Genomic DNA, 13,716 nt, shown 5'->3' with positions numbered 1-13,716 from the left:
TGGGGTAGGAGTGTGGTTGTGGTCGCCCGAGAGGGATCTTGGCGGGGCAGAGTTGCGTGGGGATGTGAACGGGTATTGCTGGGGGTCTCCGTGGTGGGGCAGGTGTGTGTTCTAGAGGTGTTGCGTTGCTGTGCTTGAGTTGTTGGGGCTGCAGTGTGGGGTGGGAGCGTGGTGCTGGTGGTCCGAGGGGACTCTCTGAGGGGCAGGGGTGCGTGGGGATGAGAGCGGGTGTTGCCGGGGGTCACCGTGGTGGGGCAGGTGTGTGTCCTGAGGCGTGCCGCTGCTGTGCGTGTCTCAGTGAGTCAGTAGTGTGGGGCGGGAGCCTGTTGTCGGTGGCCCGAGGGGCCTCCTTGCGGGGCAGGGTAGCGTGGGGATGAGACTGGGTGTTGATGGGGGTCACCGTGGTGGGGCAGGTGTGTGTCCCAGAGGCGTGCCGCTGCTGTGCGTGTCTCAGTGAGTCTGTAGTGTGGGGTAGGAGCGTGGTTGTCGTCACCCGAGAGGGCTCTTGGCGGGGCCTGGGTTGCGTGGGGATGTGAGCGGATGTTGCCGGGGGTCACCGCGGTGGGGCAGGTGTGTGTTCTGGAGGCGTGCCGCTGCTGTGCGTGGGTCGGTGAGGCTGTAGTGTGGGACGAGAGCCTGTTGCCGGTGGCCCGAGGGGCCTCTTTGCGGGGCAGGGTAGCGTGGGGATGAGATTGGGTGTTGATGGGGGTCACCGTGGTGGGGCAGGTGTGTGTCCCAGAGGCGTGCCGCTGCTGTGCGTGTCTCAGTGAGTCTGTAGTGTGGGGTAGGAGCGTGGTTGTCGTCACCCGAGAGGGCTCTTGGCGGGGCCTGGGTTGCGTGGGGATGTGAGCGGATGTTGCCGGGGGTCACCGCGGTGGGGCAGGTGTTTGTTCTGGAGGCGTGCCGCTGCTGCGCGTGGGTCGGTGAGGCTGTAGTGTGGGACGAGAGCCTGTTGCCGGTGGCCCGAGGGGCCTCTTTGCGGGTCAGGGCTGCGTGGGGATGAGAGCGGGTGTTGCCAGGGGTGACCGTGGTGGGGCAGGTGCGTGTTCTAGAGGCGTTCCGTTGCTGTGCGTGTCTCAGTGAGTCCGTAGCGTGGGGTAGGAGCGTGGTTGTCGTCACCCGAGAGGGCTCTTGGCGGGGACAGGGCTGCCTACGGCCATACCACCCTGAGAACGCCCGATCTCGTCTGATCTCGGAAGCTAAGCAGGGTCGGGCCCGGTTAGTACTTGGATGGGAGACCGCCTGGGAATACCGGGTGCTGTAGGCTTTTGGCCTTGGCGGAGGCCGCGGGGCGGCCCCTGTTTTCTTGCTGCGGTGTTGCGGAGGGGCAGGGGTGTGCGGGTGAGGGCCGGGGTCGCGGTGGTGGGGCAGGTGTGCTCTGCGACTGTCTGGCGCTCTGCTCTGTGGGTGGGTGGGGCTGCAGTGCGGGGTGAGAGCGTGGTTGTGGTTAGGCGAGAGGGCTTGATGTGGGGCGTGGGGATGTGTAGAGGTGATGCAGGGGGTCGACGTGGTGAAGGCAGGTGTGTGTGGGTGTTGCCTGCAGCCCCCCTCCGTGGGGCTGCAGTGTGGGGTGGGAGCGTGGTTGTGGTCGCCCGAGAGGGCTCTTGGCGGGGCAGGGTTGCGTGGGGATGTGAGCGGGTGTTGCCGGGGGTCACCGCGGTGGGGCAGGTGTGTGTTCTGGAGGCGTGCCGCTGCTGTGCGTGGGTCGGTGAGGCTGTAGTGTGGGACGAGAGCCTGTTGCCGGTGGCCCGAGGGGCCACTTTGCGGGGCAGGCGTGCGTGGGGATGAGAGCGGGTGTTGCCAGGGGTGCTGGTGGTGGGGCAGGTGTGTGTCCTAGAGGTGTTCCGTTGCTGTGCGTGAGTCGGTGGGGCTGCAGTGTGGGGTGGGAGCCTGCTGTCAGTGGCACCAGGGGCCTCTTTGCGGGGCAGGGGTGCGTGGGGATGAGAGCGGGTATTGCAGGGGGTCTCCGTGGTGGGGCAGGTGTGTGTCTAGAGGCGTGCCGCTGCTGTGCGTGGGTCGGTGAGGCTGCAGTGTGGGGTAGGAGTGTGGTTGTGGTCGCCCGAGAGGGATCTTGGCGGGGCAGAGTTGCGTGGGGATGTGAACGGGTATTGCTGGGGGTCTCCGTGGTGGGGCAGGTGTGTGTTCTAGAGGTGTTGCGTTGCTGTGCTTGAGTTGTTGGGGCTGCAGTGTGGGGTGGGAGCGTGGTGCTGGTGGTCCGAGGGGACTCTCTGAGGGGCAGGGGTGCGTGGGGATGAGAGCGGGTGTTGCCGGGGGTCACCGTGGTGGGGCAGGTGTGTGTCCTGAGGCGTGCCGCTGCTGTGCGTGTCTCAGTGAGTCAGTAGTGCGGGGCGGGAGCCTGTTGTCGGTGGCCCGAGGGGCCTCCTTGCGGGGCAGGGTAGCGTGGGGATGAGACTGGGTGTTGATGGGGGTCACCGTGGTGGGGCAGGTGTGTGTCCCAGAGGCGTGCCGCTGCTGTGCGTGTCTCAGTGAGTCTGTAGTGTGGGGTAGGAGCGTGGTTGTCGTCACCCGAGAGGGCTCTTGGCGGGGCCTGGGTTGCGTGGGGATGTGAGCGGGTGTTGCCGGGGGTCACCGCGGTGGGGCAGGTGTGTGTTCTGGAGGCGTGCCGCTGCTGTGCGTGGGTCGGTGAGGCTGTAGTGTGGGACGAGAGCCTGTTGCCGGTGGCCCGAGGGGCCTCTTTGCGGGTCAGGGCTGCGTGGGGATGAGAGCGGGTGTTGCCAGGGGTGACCGTGGTGGGGCAGGTGCGTGTTCTAGAGGCGTTCCGTTGCTGTGCGTGTCTCAGTGAGTCCGTAGCGTGGGGTAGGAGCGTGGTTGTCGTCACCCGAGAGGGCTCTTGGCGGGGACAGGGCTGCCTACGGCCATACCACCCTGAGAACGCCCGATCTCGTCTGATCTCGGAAGCTAAGCAGGGTCGGGCCCGGTTAGTACTTGGATGGGAGACCGCCTGGGAATACCGGGTGCTGTAGGCTTTTGGCCTTGGCGGAGGCCGCGGGGCGGCCCCTGTTTTCTTGCTGCGGTGTTGCGGAGGGGCAGGGGTGTGCGGGTGAGGGCCGGGGTCGCGGTGGTGGGGCAGGTGTGCTCTGCGACTGTCTGGCGCTCTGCTCTGTGGGTGGGTGGGGCTGCAGTGCGGGGTGAGAGCGTGGTTGTGGTTAGGCGAGAGGGCTTGATGTGGGGCGTGGGGATGTGTAGAGGTGATGCAGGGGGTCGACGTGGTGAAGGCAGGTGTGTGTGGGCGTTGCCTGCAGCCCCCCTCCGTGGGGCTGCAGTGTGGGGTGGGAGCGTGGTTGTGGTCGCCCGAGAGGGCTCTTGGCGGGGCAGGGTTGCGTGGGGATGTGAGCGGGTGTTGCCGGGGGTCACCGCGGTGGGGCAGGTGTGTGTTCTGGAGGCGTGCCGCTGCTGTGCGTGGGTCGGTGAGGCTGTAGTGTGGGACGAGAGCCCGTTGCCGGTGGCCCGAGGGGCCACTTTGCGGGGCAGGTGTGCGTGGGGATGAGAGCGGGTGTTGCCAGGGGTGATGGTGGTGGGGCAGGTGTGTGTCCTAGAGGTGTTCCGTTGCTGTGCGTGAGTCGGTGGGGCTGCAGTGTGGGGTGGGAGCCTGCTGTCAGTGGCACCAGGGGCCTCTTTGCGGGGCAGGGGTGCGTGGGGATGAGAGCGGGTATTGCAGGGGGTCTCCGTGGTGGGGCAGGTGTGTGTCTAGAGGCGTGCCGCTGCTGTGCGTGGGTCGGTGAGGCTGCAGTGTGGGGTAGGAGTGTGGTTGTGGTCGCCCGAGAGGGATCTTGGCGGGGCAGAGTTGCGTGGGGATGTGAACGGGTATTGCTGGGGGTCTCCGTGGTGGGGCAGGTGTGTGTTCTAGAGGTGTTGCGTTGCTGTGCTTGAGTTGTTGGGGCTGCAGTGTGGGGTGGGAGCGTGGTGTTGGTGGTCCGAGGGGACTCTCTGAGGGGCAGGGGTGCGTGGGGATGAGAGCGGGTGTTGCCGGGGGTCACCGTGGTGGGGCAGGTGTGTGTCCTGAGGCGTGCCGCTGCTGTGCGTGTCTCAGTGAGTCAGTAGTGCGGGGCGGGAGCCTGTTGTCGGTGGCCCGAGGGGCCTCCTTGCGGGGCAGGGTAGCGTGGGGATGAGACTGGGTGTTGATGGGGGTCACCGTGGTGGGGCAGGTGTGTGTCCCAGAGGCGTGCCGCTGCTGTGCGTGTCTCAGTGAGTCTGTAGTGTGGGGTAGGAGCGTGGTTGTCGTCACCCGAGAGGGCTCTTGGCGGGGCCTGGGTTGCGTGGGGATGTGAGCGGGTGTTGCCGGGGGTCACCGCGGTGGGGCAGGTGTGTGTTCTGGAGGCGTGCCGCTGCTGTGCGTGGGTCGGTGAGGCTGTAGTGTGGGACGAGAGCCTGTTGCCGGTGGCCCGAGGGGCCTCTTTGCGGGTCAGGGCTGCGTGGGGATGAGAGCGGGTGTTGCCAGGGGTGACCGTGGTGGGGCAGGTGCGTGTTCTAGAGGCGTTCCGTTGCTGTGCGTGTCTCAGTGAGTCCGTAGCGTGGGGTAGGAGCGTGGTTGTCGTCACCCGAGAGGGCTCTTGGCGGGGACAGGGCTGCCTACGGCCATACCACCCTGAGAACGCCCGATCTCGTCTGATCTCGGAAGCTAAGCAGGGTCGGGCCCCGTTAGTACTTGGATGGGAGACCGCCTGGGAATACCGGGTGCTGTAGGCTTTTGGCCTTGGCGGAGGCCGCGGGGCGGCCCCTGTTTTCTTGCTGCGGTGTTGCGGAGGGGCAGGGGTGTGCGGGTGAGGGCCGGGGTCGCGGTGGTGGGGCAGGTGTGCTCTGCGACTGTCTGGCGCTCTGCTCTGTGGGTGGGTGGGGCTGCAGTGCGGGGTGAGAGCGTGGTTGTGGTTAGGCGAGAGGGCTTGATGTGGGGCGTGGGGATGTGTAGAGGTGATGCAGGGGGTCGACGTGGTGAAGGCAGGTGTGTGTGGGCGTTGCCTGCAGCCCCCCTCCGTGGGGCTGCAGTGTGGGGTGGGAGCGTGGTTGTGGTCGCCCGAGAGGGCTCTTGGCGGGGCAGGGTTGCGTGGGGATGTGAGCGGGTGTTGCCGGGGGTCACCGCGGTGGGGCAGGTGTGTGTTCTGGAGGCGTGCCGCTGCTGTGCGTGGGTCGGTGAGGCTGTAGTGTGGGACGAGAGCCTGTTGCCGGTGGCCCGAGGGGCCACTTTGCGGGGCAGGTGTGCGTGGGGATGAGAGCGGGTGTTGCCAGGGGTGCTGGTGGTGGGGCAGGTGTGTGTCCTAGAGGTGTTCCGTTGCTGTGCGTGAGTCGGTGGGGCTGCAGTGTGGGGTGGGAGCCTGCTGTCAGTGGCACCAGGGGCCTCTTTGCGGGGCAGGGGTGCGTGGGGATGAGAGCGGGTATTGCAGGGGGTCTCCGTGGTGGGGCAGGTGTGTGTCTAGAGGCGTGCCGCTGCTGTGCGTGGGTCGGTGAGGCTGCAGTGTGGGGTAGGAGTGTGGTTGTGGTCGCCCGAGAGGGATCTTGGCGGGGCAGAGTTGCGTGGGGATGTGAACGGGTATTGCTGGGGGTCTCCGTGGTGGGGCAGGTGTGTGTTCTAGAGGTGTTGCGTTGCTGTGCTTGAGTTGTTGGGGCTGCAGTGTGGGGTGGGAGCGTGGTGTTGGTGGTCCGAGGGGACTCTCTGAGGGGCAGGGGTGCGTGGGGATGAGAGCGGGTGTTGCCGGGGGTCACCGTGGTGGGGCAGGTGTGTGTCCTGAGGCGTGCCGCTGCTGTGCGTGTCTCAGTGAGTCAGTAGTGTGGGGCGGGAGCCTGTTGTCGGTGGCCCGAGGGGCCTCCTTGCGGGGCAGGGTAGCGTGGGGATGAGACTGGGTGTTGATGGGGGTCACCGTGGTGGGGCAGGTGTGTGTCCCAGAGGCGTGCCGCTGCTGTGCGTGTCTCAGTGAGTCTGTAGTGTGGGGTAGGAGCGTGGTTGTCGTCACCCGAGAGGGCTCTTGGCGGGGCCTGGGTTGCGTGGGGATGTGAGCGGGTGTTGCCGGGGGTCACCGCGGTGGGGCAGGTGTGTGTTCTGGAGGCGTGCCGCTGCTGTGCGTGGGTCGGTGAGGCTGTAGTGTGGGACGAGAGCCTGTTGCCGGTGGCCCGAGGGGCCTCTTTGCGGGTCAGGGCTGCGTGGGGATGAGAGCGGGTGTTGCCAGGGGTGACCGTGGTGGGGCAGGTGCGTGTTCTAGAGGCGTTCCGTTGCTGTGCGTGTCTCAGTGAGTCCGTAGCGTGGGGTAGGAGCGTGGTTGTCGTCACCCGAGAGGGCTCTTGGCGGGGACAGGGCTGCCTACGGCCATACCACCCTGAGAACGCCCGATCTCGTCTGATCTCGGAAGCTAAGCAGGGTCGGGCCCGGTTAGTACTTGGATGGGAGACCGCCTGGGAATACCGGGTGCTGTAGGCTTTTGGCCTTGGCGGAGGCCGCGGGGCGGCCCCTGTTTTCTTGCTGCGGTGTTGCGGAGGGGCAGGGGTGTGCGGGTGAGGGCCGGGGTCGCGGTGGTGGGGCAGGTGTGCTCTGCGACTGTCTGGCGCTCTGCTCTGTGGGTGGGTGGGGCTGCAGTGCGGGGTGAGAGCGTGGTTGTGGTTAGGCGAGAGGGCTTGATGTGGGGCGTGGGGATGTGTAGAGGTGATGCAGGGGGTCGACGTGGTGAAGGCAGGTGTGTGTGGGCGTTGCCTGCAGCCCCCCTCCGTGGGGCTGCAGTGTGGGGTGGGAGCGTGGTTGTGGTCGCCCGAGAGGGCTCTTGGCGGGGCAGGGTTGCGTGGGGATGTGAGCGGGTGTTGCCGGGGGTCACCGCGGTGGGGCAGGTGTGTGTTCTGGAGGCGTGCCGCTGCTGTGCGTGGGTCGGTGAGGCTGTAGTGTGGGACGAGAGCCTGTTGCCGGTGGCCCGAGGGGCCACTTTGCGGGGCAGGTGTGCGTGGGGATGAGAGCGGGTGTTGCCAGGGGTGATGGTGGTGGGGCAGGTGTGTGTCCTAGAGGTGTTCCGTTGCTGTGCGTGAGTCGGTGGGGCTGCAGTGTGGGGTGGGAGCCTGCTGTCAGTGGCACCAGGGGCCTCTTTGCGGGGCAGGGGTGCGTGGGGATGAGAGCGGGTATTGCAGGGGGTCTCCGTGGTGGGGCAGGTGTGTGTCTAGAGGCGTGCCGCTGCTGTGCGTGGGTCGGTGAGGCTGCAGTGTGGGGTAGGAGTGTGGTTGTGGTCGCCCGAGAGGGATCTTGGCGGGGCAGAGTTGCGTGGGGATGTGAACGGGTATTGCTGGGGGTCTCCGTGGTGGGGCAGGTGTGTGTTCTAGAGGTGTTGCGTTGCTGTGCTTGAGTTGTTGGGGCTGCAGTGTGGGGTGGGAGCGTGGTGTTGGTGGTCCGAGGGGACTCTCTGAGGGGCAGGGGTGCGTGGGGATGAGAGCGGGTGTTGCCGGGGGTCACCGTGGTGGGGCAGGTGTGTGTCCTGAGGCGTGCCGCTGCTGTGCGTGTCTCAGTGAGTCAGTAGTGTGGGGCGGGAGCCTGTTGTCGGTGGCCCGAGGGGCCTCCTTGCGGGGCAGGGTAGCGTGGGGATGAGACTGGGTGTTGATGGGGGTCACCGTGGTGGGGCAGGTGTGTGTCCCAGAGGCGTGCCGCTGCTGTGCGTGTCTCAGTGAGTCTGTAGTGTGGGGTAGGAGCGTGGTTGTCGTCACCCGAGAGGGCTCTTGGCGGGGCCTGGGTTGCGTGGGGATGTGAGCGGGTGTTGCCGGGGGTCACCGCGGTGGGGCAGGTGTGTGTTCTGGAGGCGTGCCGCTGCTGTGCGTGGGTCGGTGAGGCTGTAGTGTGGGACGAGAGCCTGTTGCCGGTGGCCCGAGGGGCCTCTTTGCGGGTCAGGGCTGCGTGGGGATGAGAGCGGGTGTTGCCAGGGGTGACCGTGGTGGGGCAGGTGCGTGTTCTAGAGGCGTTCCGTTGCTGTGCGTGTCTCAGTGAGTCCGTAGCGTGGGGTAGGAGCGTGGTTGTCGTCACCCGAGAGGGCTCTTGGCGGGGACAGGGCTGCCTACGGCCATACCACCCTGAGAACGCCCGATCTCGTCTGATCTCGGAAGCTAAGCAGGGTCGGGCCCGGTTAGTACTTGGATGGGAGACCGCCTGGGAATACCGGGTGCTGTAGGCTTTTGGCCTTGGCGGAGGCCGCGGGGCGGCCCCTGTTTTCTTGCTGCGGTGTTGCGGAGGGGCAGGGGTGTGCGGGTGAGGGCCGGGGTCGCGGTGGTGGGGCAGGTGTGCTCTGCGACTGTCTGGCGCTCTGCTCTGTGGGTGGGTGGGGCTGCAGTGCGGGGTGAGAGCGTGGTTGTGGTTAGGCGAGAGGGCTTGATGTGGGGCGTGGGGATGTGTAGAGGTGATGCAGGGGGTTGACGTGGTGAAGGCAGGTGTGTGTGGGTGTTGCCTGCAGCCCCCCTCCGTGGGGCTGCAGTGTGGGGTGGGAGCGTGGTTGTGGTCGCCCGAGAGGGCTCTTGGCGGGGCAGGGTTGCGTGGGGATGTGAGCGGGTGTTGCCGGGGGTCACCGCGGTGGGGCAGGTGTGTGTTCTGGAGGCGTGCCGCTGCTGTGCGTGGGTCGGTGAGGCTGTAGTGTGGGACGAGAGCCTGTTGCCGGTGGCCCGAGGGGCCACTTTGCGGGGCAGGTGTGCGTGGGGATGAGAGCGGGTGTTGCCAGGGGTGCTGGTGGTGGGGCAGGTGTGTGTCCTAGAGGTGTTCCGTTGCTGTGCGTGAGTCGGTGGGGCTGCAGTGTGGGGTGGGAGCCTGCTGTCAGTGGCACCAGGGGCCTCTTTGCGGGGCAGGGGTGCGTGGGGATGAGAGCGGGTATTGCAGGGGGTCTCCGTGGTGGGGCAGGTGTGTGTCTAGAGGCGTGCCGCTGCTGTGCGTGGGTCGGTGAGGCTGCAGTGTGGGGTAGGAGTGTGGTTGTGGTCGCCCGAGAGGGATCTTGGCGGGGCAGAGTTGCGTGGGGATGTGAACGGGTATTGCTGGGGGTCTCCGTGGTGGGGCAGGTGTGTGTTCTAGAGGTGTTGCGTTGCTGTGCTTGAGTTGTTGGGGCTGCAGTGTGGGGTGGGAGCGTGGTGTTGGTGGTCCGAGGGGACTCTCTGAGGGGCAGGGGTGCGTGGGGATGAGAGCGGGTGTTGCCGGGGGTCACCGTGGTGGGGCAGGTGTGTGTCCTGAGGCGTGCCGCTGCTGTGCGTGTCTCAGTGAGTCAGTAGTGTGGGGCGGGAGCCTGTTGTCGGTGGCCCGAGGGGCCTCCTTGCGGGGCAGGGTAGCGTGGGGATGAGACTGGGTGTTGATGGGGGTCACCGTGGTGGGGCAGGTGTGTGTCCCAGAGGCGTGCCGCTGCTGTGCGTGTCTCAGTGAGTCTGTAGTGTGGGGTAGGAGCGTGGTTGTCGTCACCCGAGAGGGCTCTTGGCGGGGCCTGGGTTGCGTGGGGATGTGAGCGGGTGTTGCCGGGGGTCACCGCGGTGGGGCAGGTGTGTGTTCTGGAGGCGTGCCGCTGCTGTGCGTGGGTCGGTGAGGCTGTAGTGTGGGACGAGAGCCTGTTGCCGGTGGCCCGAGGGGCCTCTTTGCGGGTCAGGGCTGCGTGGGGATGAGAGCGGGTGTTGCCAGGGGTGACCGTGGTGGGGCAGGTGCGTGTTCTAGAGGCGTTCCGTTGCTGTGCGTGTCTCAGTGAGTCCGTAGCGTGGGGTAGGAGCGTGGTTGTCGTCACCCGAGAGGGCTCTTGGCGGGGACAGGGCTGCCTACGGCCATACCACCCTGAGAACGCCCGATCTCGTCTGATCTCGGAAGCTAAGCAGGGTCGGGCCCGGTTAGTACTTGGATGGGAGACCGCCTGGGAATACCGGGTGCTGTAGGCTTTTGGCCTTGGCGGAGGCCGCGGGGCGGCCCCTGTTTTCTTGCTGCGGTGTTGCGGAGGGGCAGGGGTGTGCGGGTGAGGGCCGGGGTCGCGGTGGTGGGGCAGGTGTGCTCTGCGACTGTCTGGCGCTCTGCTCTGTGGGTGGGTGGGGCTGCAGTGCGGGGTGAGAGCGTGGTTGTGGTTAGGCGAGAGGGCTTGATGTGGGGCGTGGGGATGTGTAGAGGTGATGCAGGGGGTCGACGTGGTGAAGGCAGGTGTGTGTGGGCGTTGCCTGCAGCCCCCCTCCGTGGGGCTGCAGTGTGGGGTGGGAGCGTGGTTGTGGTCGCCCGAGAGGGCTCTTGGCGGGGCAGGGTTGCGTGGGGATGTGAGCGGGTGTTGCCGGGGGTCACCGCGGTGGGGCAGGTGTGTGTTCTGGAGGCGTGCCGCTGCTGTGCGTGGGTCGGTGAGGCTGTAGTGTGGGACGAGAGCCTGTTGCCGGTGGCCCGAGGGGCCACTTTGCGGGGCAGGTGTGCGTGGGGATGAGAGCGGGTGTTGCCAGGGGTGATGGTGGTGGGGCAGGTGTGTGTCCTAGAGGTGTTCCGTTGCTGTGCGTGAGTCGGTGGGGCTGCAGTGTGGGGTGGGAGCCTGCTGTCAGTGGCACCAGGGGCCTCTTTGCGGGGCAGGGGTGCGTGGGGATGAGAGCGGGTATTGCAGGGGGTCTCCGTGGTGGGGCAGGTGTGTGTCTAGAGGCGTGCCGCTGCTGTGCGTGGGTCGGTGAGGCTGCAGTGTGGGGTAGGAGTGTGGTTGTGGTCGCCCGAGAGGGATCTTGGCGGGGCAGAGTTGCGTGGGGATGTGAACGGGTATTGCTGGGGGTCTCCGTGGTGGGGCAGGTGTGTGTTCTAGAGGTGTTGCGTTGCTGTGCTTGAGTTGTTGGGGCTGCAGTGTGGGGTGGGAGCGTGGTGTTGGTGGTCCGAGGGGACTCTCTGAGGGGCAGGGGTGCGTGGGGATGAGAGCGGGTGTTGCCGGGGGTCACCGTGGTGGGGCAGGTGTGTGTCCTGAGGCGTGCCGCTGCTGTGCGTGTCTCAGTGAGTCAGTAGTGCGGGGCGGGAGCCTGTTGTCGGTGGCCCGAGGGGCCTCCTTGCGGGGCAGGGTAGCGTGGGGATGAGACTGGGTGTTGATGGGGGTCACCGTGGTGGGGCAGGTGTGTGTCCCAGAGGCGTGCCGCTGCTGTGCGTGTCTCAGTGAGTCTGTAGTGTGGGGTAGGAGCGTGGTTGTCGTCACCCGAGAGGGCTCTTGGCGGGGCCTGGGTTGCGTGGGGATGTGAGCGGGTGTTGCCGGGGGTCACCGCGGTGGGGCAGGTGTGTGTTCTGGAGGCGTGCCGCTGCTGTGCGTGGGTCGGTGAGGCTGTAGTGTGGGACGAGAGCCTGTTGCCGGTGGCCCGAGGGGCCTCTTTGCGGGTCAGGGCTGCGTGGGGATGAGAGCGGGTGTTGCCAGGGGTGACCGTGGTGGGGCAGGTGCGTGTTCTAGAGGCGTTCCGTTGCTGTGCGTGTCTCAGTGAGTCCGTAGCGTGGGGTAGGAGCGTGGTTGTCGTCACCCGAGAGGGCTCTTGGCGGGGACAGGGCTGCCTACGGCCATACCACCCTGAGAACGCCCGATCTCGTCTGATCTCGGAAGCTAAGCAGGGTCGGGCCCGGTTAGTACTTGGATGGGAGACCGCCTGGGAATACCGGGTGCTGTAGGCTTTTGGCCTTGGCGGAGGCCGCGGGGCGGCCCCTGTTTTCTTGCTGCGGTGTTGCAGAGGGGCAGGGGTGTGCGGGTGAGGGCCGGGGTCGCGGTGGTGGGGCAGGTGTGCTCTGCGACTGTCTGGCGCTCTGCTCTGTGGGTGGGTGGGGCTGCAGTGCGGGGTGAGAGCGTGGTTGTGGTTAGGCGAGAGGGCTTGATGTGGGGCGTGGGGATGTGTAGAGGTGATGCAGGGGGTTGACGTGGTGAAGGCAGGTGTGTGTGGGTGTTGCCTGCAGCCCCCCTCCGTGGGGCTGCAGTGTGGGGTGGGAGCGTGGTTGTGGTCGCCCGAGAGGGCTCTTGGCGGGGCAGGGTTGCGTGGGGATGTGAGCGGGTGTTGCCGGGGGTCACCGCGGTGGGGCAGGTGTGTGTTCTGGAGGCGTGCCGCTGCTGTGCGTGGGTCGGTGAGGCTGTAGTGTGGGACGAGAGCCTGTTGCCGGTGGCCCGAGGGGCCACTTTGCGGGGCAGGTGTGCGTGGGGATGAGAGCGGGTGTTGCCAGGGGTGCTGGTGGTGGGGCAGGTGTGTGTCCTAGAGGTGTTCCGTTGCTGTGCGTGAGTCGGTGGGGCTGCAGTGTGGGGTGGGAGCCTGCTGTCAGTGGCACCAGGGGCCTCTTTGCGGGGCAGGGGTGCGTGGGGATGAGAGCGGGTATTGCAGGGGGTCTCCGTGGTGGGGCAGGTGTGTGTCTAGAGGCGTGCCGCTGCTGTGCGTGGGTCGGTGAGGCTGCAGTGTGGGGTAGGAGTGTGGTTGTGGTCGCCCGAGAGGGATCTTGGCGGGGCAGAGTTGCGTGGGGATGTGAACGGGTATTGCTGGGGGTCTCCGTGGTGGGGCAGGTGTGTGTTCTAGAGGTGTTGCGTTGCTGTGCTTGAGTTGTTGGGGCTGCAGTGTGGGGTGGGAGCGTGGTGTTGGTGGTCCGAGGGGACTCTCTGAGGGGCAGGGGTGCGTGGGGATGAGAGCGGGTGTTGCCGGGGGTCACCGTGGTGGGGCAGGTGTGTGTCCTGAGGCGTGCCGCTGCTGTGCGTGTCTCAGTGAGTCAGTAGTGTGGGGCGGGAGCCTGTTGTCGGTGGCCCGAGGGGCCTCCTTGCGGGGCAGGGTAGCGTGGGGATGAGACTGGGTGTTGATGGGGGTCACCGTGGTGGGGCAGGTGTGTGTCCCAGAGGCGTGCCGCTGCTGTGCGTGTCTCAGTGAGTCTGTAGTGTGGGGTAGGAGCGTGGTTGTCGTCACCCGAGAGGGCCTTTGGCGGGGCCTGGGTTGCGTGGGGATGTGAGCGGGTGTTGCCGGGGGTCACCGCGGTGGGGCAGGTGTGTGTTCTGGAGGCGTGCCGCTGCTGTGCGTGGGTCGGTGAGGCTGTAGTGTGGGACGAGAGCCTGTTGCCGGTGGCCCGAGGGGCCTCTTTGCGGGTCAGGGCTGCGTGGGGATGAGAGCGGGTGTTGCCAGGGGTGACCGTGGTGGGGCAGGTGCGTGTTCTAGAGGCGTTCCGTTGCTGTGCGTGTCTCAGTGAGTCCGTAGCGTGGGGTAGGAGCGTGGTTGTCGTCACCCGAGAGGGCTCTTGGCGGGGACAGGGCTGCCTACGGCCATACCACCCTGAGAACGCCCGATCTCGTCTGATCTCGGAAGCTAAGCAGGGTCGGGCCCGGTTAGTACTTGGATGGGAGACCGCCTGGGAATACCGGGTGCTGTAGGCTTTTGGCCTTGGCGGAGGCCGCGGGGCGGCCCCTTTTTTCTTGCTGGGGTGTTGGGGAGGGGCAGGGGTGTGCGGGTGTGGGCCGGGGTCGCGGTGGTGGGGCTGGTGTGCTCTGCGACTGTCTGGCGCTCTGCTCTGTGGGTGGGTGGGGCTGCAGTGCGGGGTGAGAGCGTGGTTGTGGTTAGGCGAGAGGGCTTGATGTGGGGCGTGGGGATGTGTAGAGGTGATGCAGGGGGTCGACGTGGTGAAGGCAGGTGTGTGTGGGTGTTGCCTGCAGCCCCCCTCCGTGGGGCTGCAGTGTGGGGTGGGAGCGTGGTTGTGGTCGCCCGAGAGGGCTCTTGGCGGGGCAGGGTTGCGTGGGGATGTGAGCGGGTGTTGCCGGGGGTCACCGCGGTGGGGCAGGTGTGTGT

General features: G+C 66.9%; 8 non-coding genes across 8 annotated transcripts; all 8 read left to right on the top strand.

Annotated features, from left to right (window-relative positions):
• Positions 1 to 1,148: 1,148 nt before the first annotated feature.
• LOC126040141 (5S ribosomal RNA) lies at positions 1,149 to 1,267 on the top strand. The gene has a single exon (XR_007506560.1). It is a non-coding gene; the product is annotated as a 5S ribosomal RNA (ribosomal RNA).
• Positions 1,268 to 2,868: 1,601 nt separating this feature from the next.
• Positions 2,869 to 2,987, top strand: LOC126040140 (5S ribosomal RNA). Its single transcript, XR_007506559.1, has one exon. It is a non-coding gene; the product is annotated as a 5S ribosomal RNA (ribosomal RNA).
• Positions 2,988 to 4,588: 1,601 nt separating this feature from the next.
• On the top strand, positions 4,589 to 4,707 carry LOC126040073 (5S ribosomal RNA). Its single transcript, XR_007506494.1, has one exon. It is a non-coding gene; the product is annotated as a 5S ribosomal RNA (ribosomal RNA).
• A 1,601-nt stretch (positions 4,708 to 6,308) lies between these two features.
• Positions 6,309 to 6,427, top strand: LOC126040139 (5S ribosomal RNA). The gene has a single exon (XR_007506558.1). It is a non-coding gene; the product is annotated as a 5S ribosomal RNA (ribosomal RNA).
• Positions 6,428 to 8,028: 1,601 nt separating this feature from the next.
• On the top strand, positions 8,029 to 8,147 carry LOC126040138 (5S ribosomal RNA). Its single transcript, XR_007506557.1, has one exon. It is a non-coding gene; the product is annotated as a 5S ribosomal RNA (ribosomal RNA).
• A 1,601-nt stretch (positions 8,148 to 9,748) lies between these two features.
• LOC126040136 (5S ribosomal RNA) lies at positions 9,749 to 9,867 on the top strand. The gene has a single exon (XR_007506555.1). It is a non-coding gene; the product is annotated as a 5S ribosomal RNA (ribosomal RNA).
• A 1,601-nt stretch (positions 9,868 to 11,468) lies between these two features.
• On the top strand, positions 11,469 to 11,587 carry LOC126040133 (5S ribosomal RNA). The gene has a single exon (XR_007506552.1). It is a non-coding gene; the product is annotated as a 5S ribosomal RNA (ribosomal RNA).
• Positions 11,588 to 13,188: 1,601 nt separating this feature from the next.
• LOC126040121 (5S ribosomal RNA) lies at positions 13,189 to 13,307 on the top strand. The gene has a single exon (XR_007506541.1). It is a non-coding gene; the product is annotated as a 5S ribosomal RNA (ribosomal RNA).
• Positions 13,308 to 13,716: the final 409 nt, after the last annotated feature.

This window comes from Accipiter gentilis, chromosome 6 (assembly GCF_929443795.1).
Source record: "Accipiter gentilis chromosome 6, bAccGen1.1, whole genome shotgun sequence".
Classification (NCBI taxonomy): domain Eukaryota; kingdom Metazoa; phylum Chordata; class Aves; order Accipitriformes; family Accipitridae; genus Astur; species Astur gentilis.
This window is presented reverse-complemented; position numbering and strand designations above follow the sequence as displayed.